Source organism: Ascidia mentula, chromosome 6 (assembly GCF_947561715.1).
Source record: "Ascidia mentula chromosome 6, kaAscMent1.1, whole genome shotgun sequence".
Taxonomy (NCBI): domain Eukaryota; kingdom Metazoa; phylum Chordata; class Ascidiacea; order Phlebobranchia; family Ascidiidae; genus Ascidia; species Ascidia mentula.
In genome coordinates, this window is record NC_138571.1 from 19,918,465 (window position 1) to 19,925,093 (window position 6,629).

Genomic DNA, 6,629 nt, shown 5'->3' on the forward strand with positions numbered 1-6,629 from the left:
GCATGTTGATGAAGATTGTATCGAGCACGGAGAAAGAGATAGCAAACATGGAAAGCGAGTTCGCAAACCCGAAGAACGCTCTGATGACGGTCGACGGTCAAACCGTTACCCAGGCAACCGCAACATCTGTGTCAGGTGACTCTCGTGTATTTGAGCAAGTTGTCAGTTTCTCTTGAGGAAAAGACGTTACAATATAAATAGGCTTTAGGGGTTCTGGCACTGATTTTAATCTCAGGAATCGGATACATTATGGATGCTACATTAGAACCAATTACTCCTATCGTGGCATCGTGGCGACAAGATGTGAATAATATTAAGTGGTTTGTGACTGCAGGAAAGTCGAACACGTTCACTGTGACGACATCGCAACGTGTTTACACTTTCGTGAGTGATTCGGGGGAGGAAATGCATCACTGGATCACTTTACTCAATGAGAGCAAGAACACAGCAAGTTCAGGCGACTCGGTACGTGTTAAACAGACAGAAACCAAATCCCATTTGACTTCAGGTTTTATAATGATTGCTTCACAATTTGTCACAAATCAAAACGACAAAGTGAATTTTTAGAAAAATTACACAATAAGTTTTGTCAAGAAAATAAAAGTCAGTAACACTTTCTTTTATAACTCAATACATATTTTCTTTGTGGTAAGGGAACTCTTCGGGCTCGCCCACAATCTCAAATATTGTTAAAACACTTTCAGGCTGGCCAGGATTCTTTCATACAGCAAGGTTGGTTGCTTAAAACATCTTACGAGAAGCAGAAAGTGAGTCATCAACGTCGGTGGTTCGTTCTGAAACCAAACGCGATCGAATATTTCAAGAACAGCAACCGCGATGCCCAGAAGATCGGGTCGATGGGACTCAACAGTCTCTGTGTTGTCACCTCACCGGACGAAAACGTCTTTGTAAGTCCCTGCTGTATGTAGGAGTAAAAGTGGGCTTTCGTGTGTTTACTAGAGATGAACACTTGTTAATCGAACCTCGCTGTGAGATCCTGTATAGCTGGACGATTCCGCCTTACCATGTAAAACACGTAACACTTAAAATCATAAAAGGAATGTAATAAAGTTTAATAATAAGTATGTTTCCTACACAAAAAGCACTTGTTTAAACAGGATCAGTCTGGTATAATACAAGGGAAATATACGTTGATTCCTTTAAGCATGTGATTTTTTGTGTAATATTACTGAACATTGACCGTCAGCTGTAGTTTCGATCCACACTTTCTATACTAGAAGTTACGCCACCTCTATTTCACTACAGACGCAGACAGGTTTGTGGGAGATTGTGGTGTACGGGAGGAAGCACACCCTCCGACTCAGCACGGAGGTAGAGGAAGACGCGAACATCTGGAGCAGTGAGATCCAGGCTATGATAGATGGACAACCTCTGATTATCACCAAAACAAAGATCCTAATGGACAAGATCAAGGTACAGAAGTGTAGAATTGAAACTGAACTTATTGCTTGGAGTAATCTGCTTACAGGGCAACTATTTCGATCTAATATGTCGGTAATGTGTCTGGTGATTATCTTGCCACTTAGGTAGCCAGGCGAAAACCTCATTGCTTTGAAATTACCTGCTTAAAAAGCACATCAGGAATATTATTACAATGTTGTTAACAAATCGACTCTGCCCAAAGCTTTCATTCTTTCACTTATATTTAGCATGTTGACCATAGTGTATGAAAATATGACTAAAAATTGTGTATGTTGCAACAGCGTTCAGACGACAATGAAAAGGAGATCGACTTGATCTACAAGAGGAACCCAATCTTCAGGCAATCAAGCGAGCCTTTAAGATCCCCTTTGCTATCCCTTCCATACGAACAGGTGACCCAGCAATTATTACAACTATCCGTCCCAGAATCCAATACTAACGCGAACTTAATAGTGCTGCAAGTATACACGTGGTTGTCATAAAACCACGATGACGTCAATATCATCTTAACCGAACTATCTGTGACGTAACATTGCTCATATTGTTGTGTTGCTAACGAACCAAGTTGATTATTCAAAAAAAATTAAAAAATTAGTAGTTTCGCTACTTAGAAAAAAGGGCATAGAAATCATAATCAACCGTTGTTCGCTCACAGGTGCCCTCTCGTGACGACCACTACACGTTGAGGGACGAGGCTGTGAGGATTTTAACGTCCTCCTTCAAATGGAAGAACGGACTTTTCAGAACATAGAGGAGGAAGCGAAATCACTCCTGGTGAAAAAAATGAAAAAATCGTTTTTAAATTTTGCTTTTTGATATTTCTCGAATTCCCGCCTGTAATTGAGTTTCCTCCCCTATATATTTGCACATGTTATGACGTTTGTCAGGTAATTGTGGATCTTCCTTTGCAATGAGTGGGGAATGATGTTCACATATCACAATTTATATCAAAGTTTTACTTGACGTCAATCAGCATTCAAAACAGACAATCAAAAAGCATTGCGACACCGTCCAGCCAACAAACTATCTATCTGTTCGTTCCAGGCGATCATGCGAGTGTGCCACGGCTCCAAGCTATTCCAGGACGAGCTTTATCTCCAATTAATCAAACAAACCGCCATCTACACCCTCCAACTCACCACAGACGAGCAAATGTGTGACCAGCTTCATGTGACGTCATGTCCGCATTACTGGCATCTCATAGCTTGTATGTGTTGCGCGTACCACCCATCACGTCCCGTGCTGTCTTACCTGAAGCTGCATCTGAAGAGGTATGACGTCACTAAGTGTGTAAATAACTTCGTTATCCAATGTAGAGTTCGCGGAACCCTTAACACAAAAGGTTTACTAAATTTGGGGGTTCTTGGTTAAGTTAAACAATCGTTATAGGTTTCGCAGACGAAAATTTTGTGAATATCTGATCTGAGCGCTAATTCTAAAACATCTCTAACCCCACTTTTGTTGGTAAACCAGAATTTATTGCTTGCCTCAATGCTTTGTATTCCCAGTAAATTTGAAACAAAATGCTCGTTTAATGAGAGATAAGCCAACAAATATCTTAAACCTTAACGTCCACCGACGATTTTGCCGGGCCAAACTGGTGGGGCGTGCGCCACTGAGAAGCACTTGCCACTGAGCAGTAGTTTTGCATTACAGCGGGTCGGGTTATCTTACCTCGCGCTGTTTACTGCACACAAATGTGCCATAAGATGCCTGGGAATCTGTACAGTAATGATTATTCGGGGATCCTTTTCACCGTTTGTTTATTAACATCCGTTATCAGGGTACAAGAGCGATTTCCTGGCACTCTTGATGGAGCTTATGCTGAGTTCGGTGAAAATGCGCTGAGTCAGCAGACGTCACGTCGACGTGAGATGGTTCCTTCCATTGCTGAGATTTGTGCTGTGCTGGAGATGAGGGACCTGGTCACTGTGATTAACTGCTATGGTGGCGCAACATGCGAAATCTACATTAACTCTTTCACCACTGCTGGAAAGGCAAGTAGAGCATTGCTGCAAATTGTAATGTCGAACGCTCGGAAGTATTTCATGTATAATTTTGAATTTCTTCTGATGATCTGGTTTTGTTGGTTGGTGGCAAACATGCTTCTTTTTCAATATTTGTTATTAAATTATGTTCTGCATTTTTATGTGTTCAGAAGCGTTTCGTTGTTTTAGTTTACAAAATATTTTTACTTTAAATTAGAGGAGTTACTTTAGACAGTTTACGTCCAACTTTGGTGTTCAGGTTGTCCAGAAACTCCAGCATGGAATGAACGTGGAAGGGAATAAGAACACGTTCGCATTATTCGAACACAAGGGCGATGTTGACAGAGCGATTGAACCAAACACTTTCCTCGCTGATATCGTTGCAAAGTTCGAACAGTAAGTTGCCGTTCGAACTTTTTTACTTGATTTGAGAAGTCTAGTTACAAATTCGTTGCAAGTAATTGGTCACACAGCTCAAAGAAGAAAATAAAAATATTATCGTACAAAAGTAGATTTTTGCAACATGTAATTTGACCCTTTCTCATGTAACGCGAAACATTCGAATTTAAACAGAACAAACTCTGAATCACAAACGAATCCGGATAGTGGCGGTAAGGATTCGGAATGGGTATTCTACTTCAAACTTTACTGTGTGTTCGATCCGATTGATGCACGGGAAGACTCAATCGAATATCACTTCGTTTACGAAGACGTGAGTCGGGAGTTTCTCTGTTTCCATTCAGTGATTTTAGTTTTTTTGATTGAAAACTTGCCTCGGTTGATTCTGTCGTCATGGTAACCTGGCATCCAACGCGGATTTCACGAAGCCCTAGAATTCCTTACATGAGCTACTGGACACCTTAAATCGTCTGGGTTCCTTCTCAACTCAAATAACTTTGGCGAAAAAATTTCGGGAAACACTGACCTTGAGTGCTTGACTTAAAATAAATATTTACTCATTTTTGTATTTTGTATTTTCTAAACGCAGGAGTTTCCAATGCAGAAAATAAATTTCATACAACCTCTAGCTTTCTTAAAAACATTAACTCAGAACTTCCCTAATGTTGCAGGTCCACGAACAAGTGATACAGGGACTTTACCCTCTATCTGATGACGTATTGAAAGATATCGCAGCTTTAAGGTTGCAATTCGCTGAAGGAAATTACCATCAAATCAATATTGAGTAAGTTTATTTAAGTGGAGCCGAAACTTTATCTTCATTGCTTCGTTCCGTTTAACCATCAAAAAGCATAAAAATATAAAACTGCCAATGGATTTTCAAGACTTCTTTTGCGAATATAAAACATGGATTTCATTTTCCAGTGCTGACATCGGCAAATATTATCCAATCAACAAGTTGATGGCCGCTTACGAGATTACAAACGAAAACGAAGACTTCTACTTCAAACGAACCGATTCTTTCTCGAATGAATTAAATGCAAACTCAATGCCAGCCAAAGAAACGTTCTGTGAGTAAAGGTTTTTCTTCGGTCTCAATTTGATTTTTTCGATAATTAAGACGTTCTCATAAATTACGTAAAATTTCAAACTCGCCACGTAGATCTCCCCCTCTTCGAACACATCCTTTCATACCATGCTAGTTATCCGTTCCATGGGCGCCTGACTCGATAAACTTGTGGTTTTATCGGTGCCCATGCCATTTTATTCCGCATATTTATTGTTCACACGCGTTCAAGTCGTTTTTGTTCAAAACAAAATTGAGTTATATTTGGACGTTGGCACCAACCGCGCATGAATCGTATTCCACAACTAATCGTCATTCTTTACGAAGCTAATTGAGGCCGAAACGTAAAAATTTAACAAATCGTTTTTGGCAACGAAGAGTTTCGTCAGATTTTAATTCTTTCAGGGGTCGAGTCTTTTTAACACGTTCCGGAAGAGAGGGATGAAGAAGGTGAAGGAGGAAGGTGAGAGCGGTGAGATGAAGAGGACTCTCTTCCTGGAGGAACTACAGGATGTCAAATCCAACGTCCTGGATAGATGGAGGAGATTGAGAGAAATGCCGCAAGAAGACGCCGTGGTCAGTATCACAATAATCTCACTAAACAATAAGACTGGAGTTTTGTGTTATTGGATGTCGGTGCATCTCTGCCCGTGGTTGATATTTATTGGCATTGTATTTGGCTGCTTGATGTTTAAATATTATTCGCATAATTTTATGTTCAGCATATTTCGCGTTCTCTTCATTCCGTCTAATTCCTTTTATCTCAACAATTTGTTTCAGGCTGAATATGTTAACCTTGCACGTCGGTGGCCCGGATACGGATCCTACTTGTTTAAAGTTGAAAATCACGACGCGCAGTTCGGTCAAACCCTTCTCACTCTGGCGATATCGGCGCAGGGAGCAACTGTGTTCAAACGAGGCCACTCACAGTCCCTGGATCATTTCTCATATGAAAAGTAAGTTTGATCGAACACAATGGTTCGTTTTCAACGCGGGAAGACACAAAACTTGTTGGAGTTATTGGCTCTCAACGTTTCTGCTTATCGGTCTTATGAATATAATGCAGTTTATTTTACGAAACATAAACTTACCATAACCATAGTAGTGGGGTAACGTGGAGTCCATATTTCCCTTTAGTTTATTTGGCGTCAGAAAACAAAATTGTTGGTAAACTACGGCCCAAATGTTTGATTCGGTCAAATGCCCACTTACAAATAAAGTTTTCAAATAGGGTTTCGGGTTTGCTGCGGCCGGTTTCGAATTCGGCTCTGATGTTTGAAAAGTCTCAGAACCACTGTTCCAAACAATTAAACAAGATTTTGCAGCTACATTCCTTGAGTTGAACATGTTATTGTGTCTTCCTCTCAGGATCCAGTCTTTCGGAGCGGGATCTGCGAATGTTTTCAGACTTCAGACCGAGTCAAGAGGGGACATTTCCTTCACCGCAGAACAAGTTAACGAGATTGTGAAACTCATGCGAGCTTACGTCACCGCCCTCTTCCGCCGAAAGCATTGAAAGTTGACACCGAGCACTTTTATTGCGTTCAGATTTTAACGAAACTTTAGTATTTGTCGTTCTAGCCACAAACTTGAATGTTAAGATCAGGGGTTTTCCACAGGGTCACCATATGGACCACAGCGATCTATATCAATGGCTTCCACATTACCACACAATATTACCTTCGCCGATGCATGTTTTTGTGACATTACTCAGCAAAAACTTTCGTCGGTTG

General features: G+C 40.7%; 1 pseudogene; it reads left to right on the forward strand.

The window, feature by feature from the left end:
* LOC145907416 (unconventional myosin-X-like) overlaps positions 1-6,412 on the forward strand; it is a 22,571-nt pseudogene extending 16,159 nt beyond the window's left edge.
* Positions 6,413-6,629: the final 217 nt, after the last annotated feature.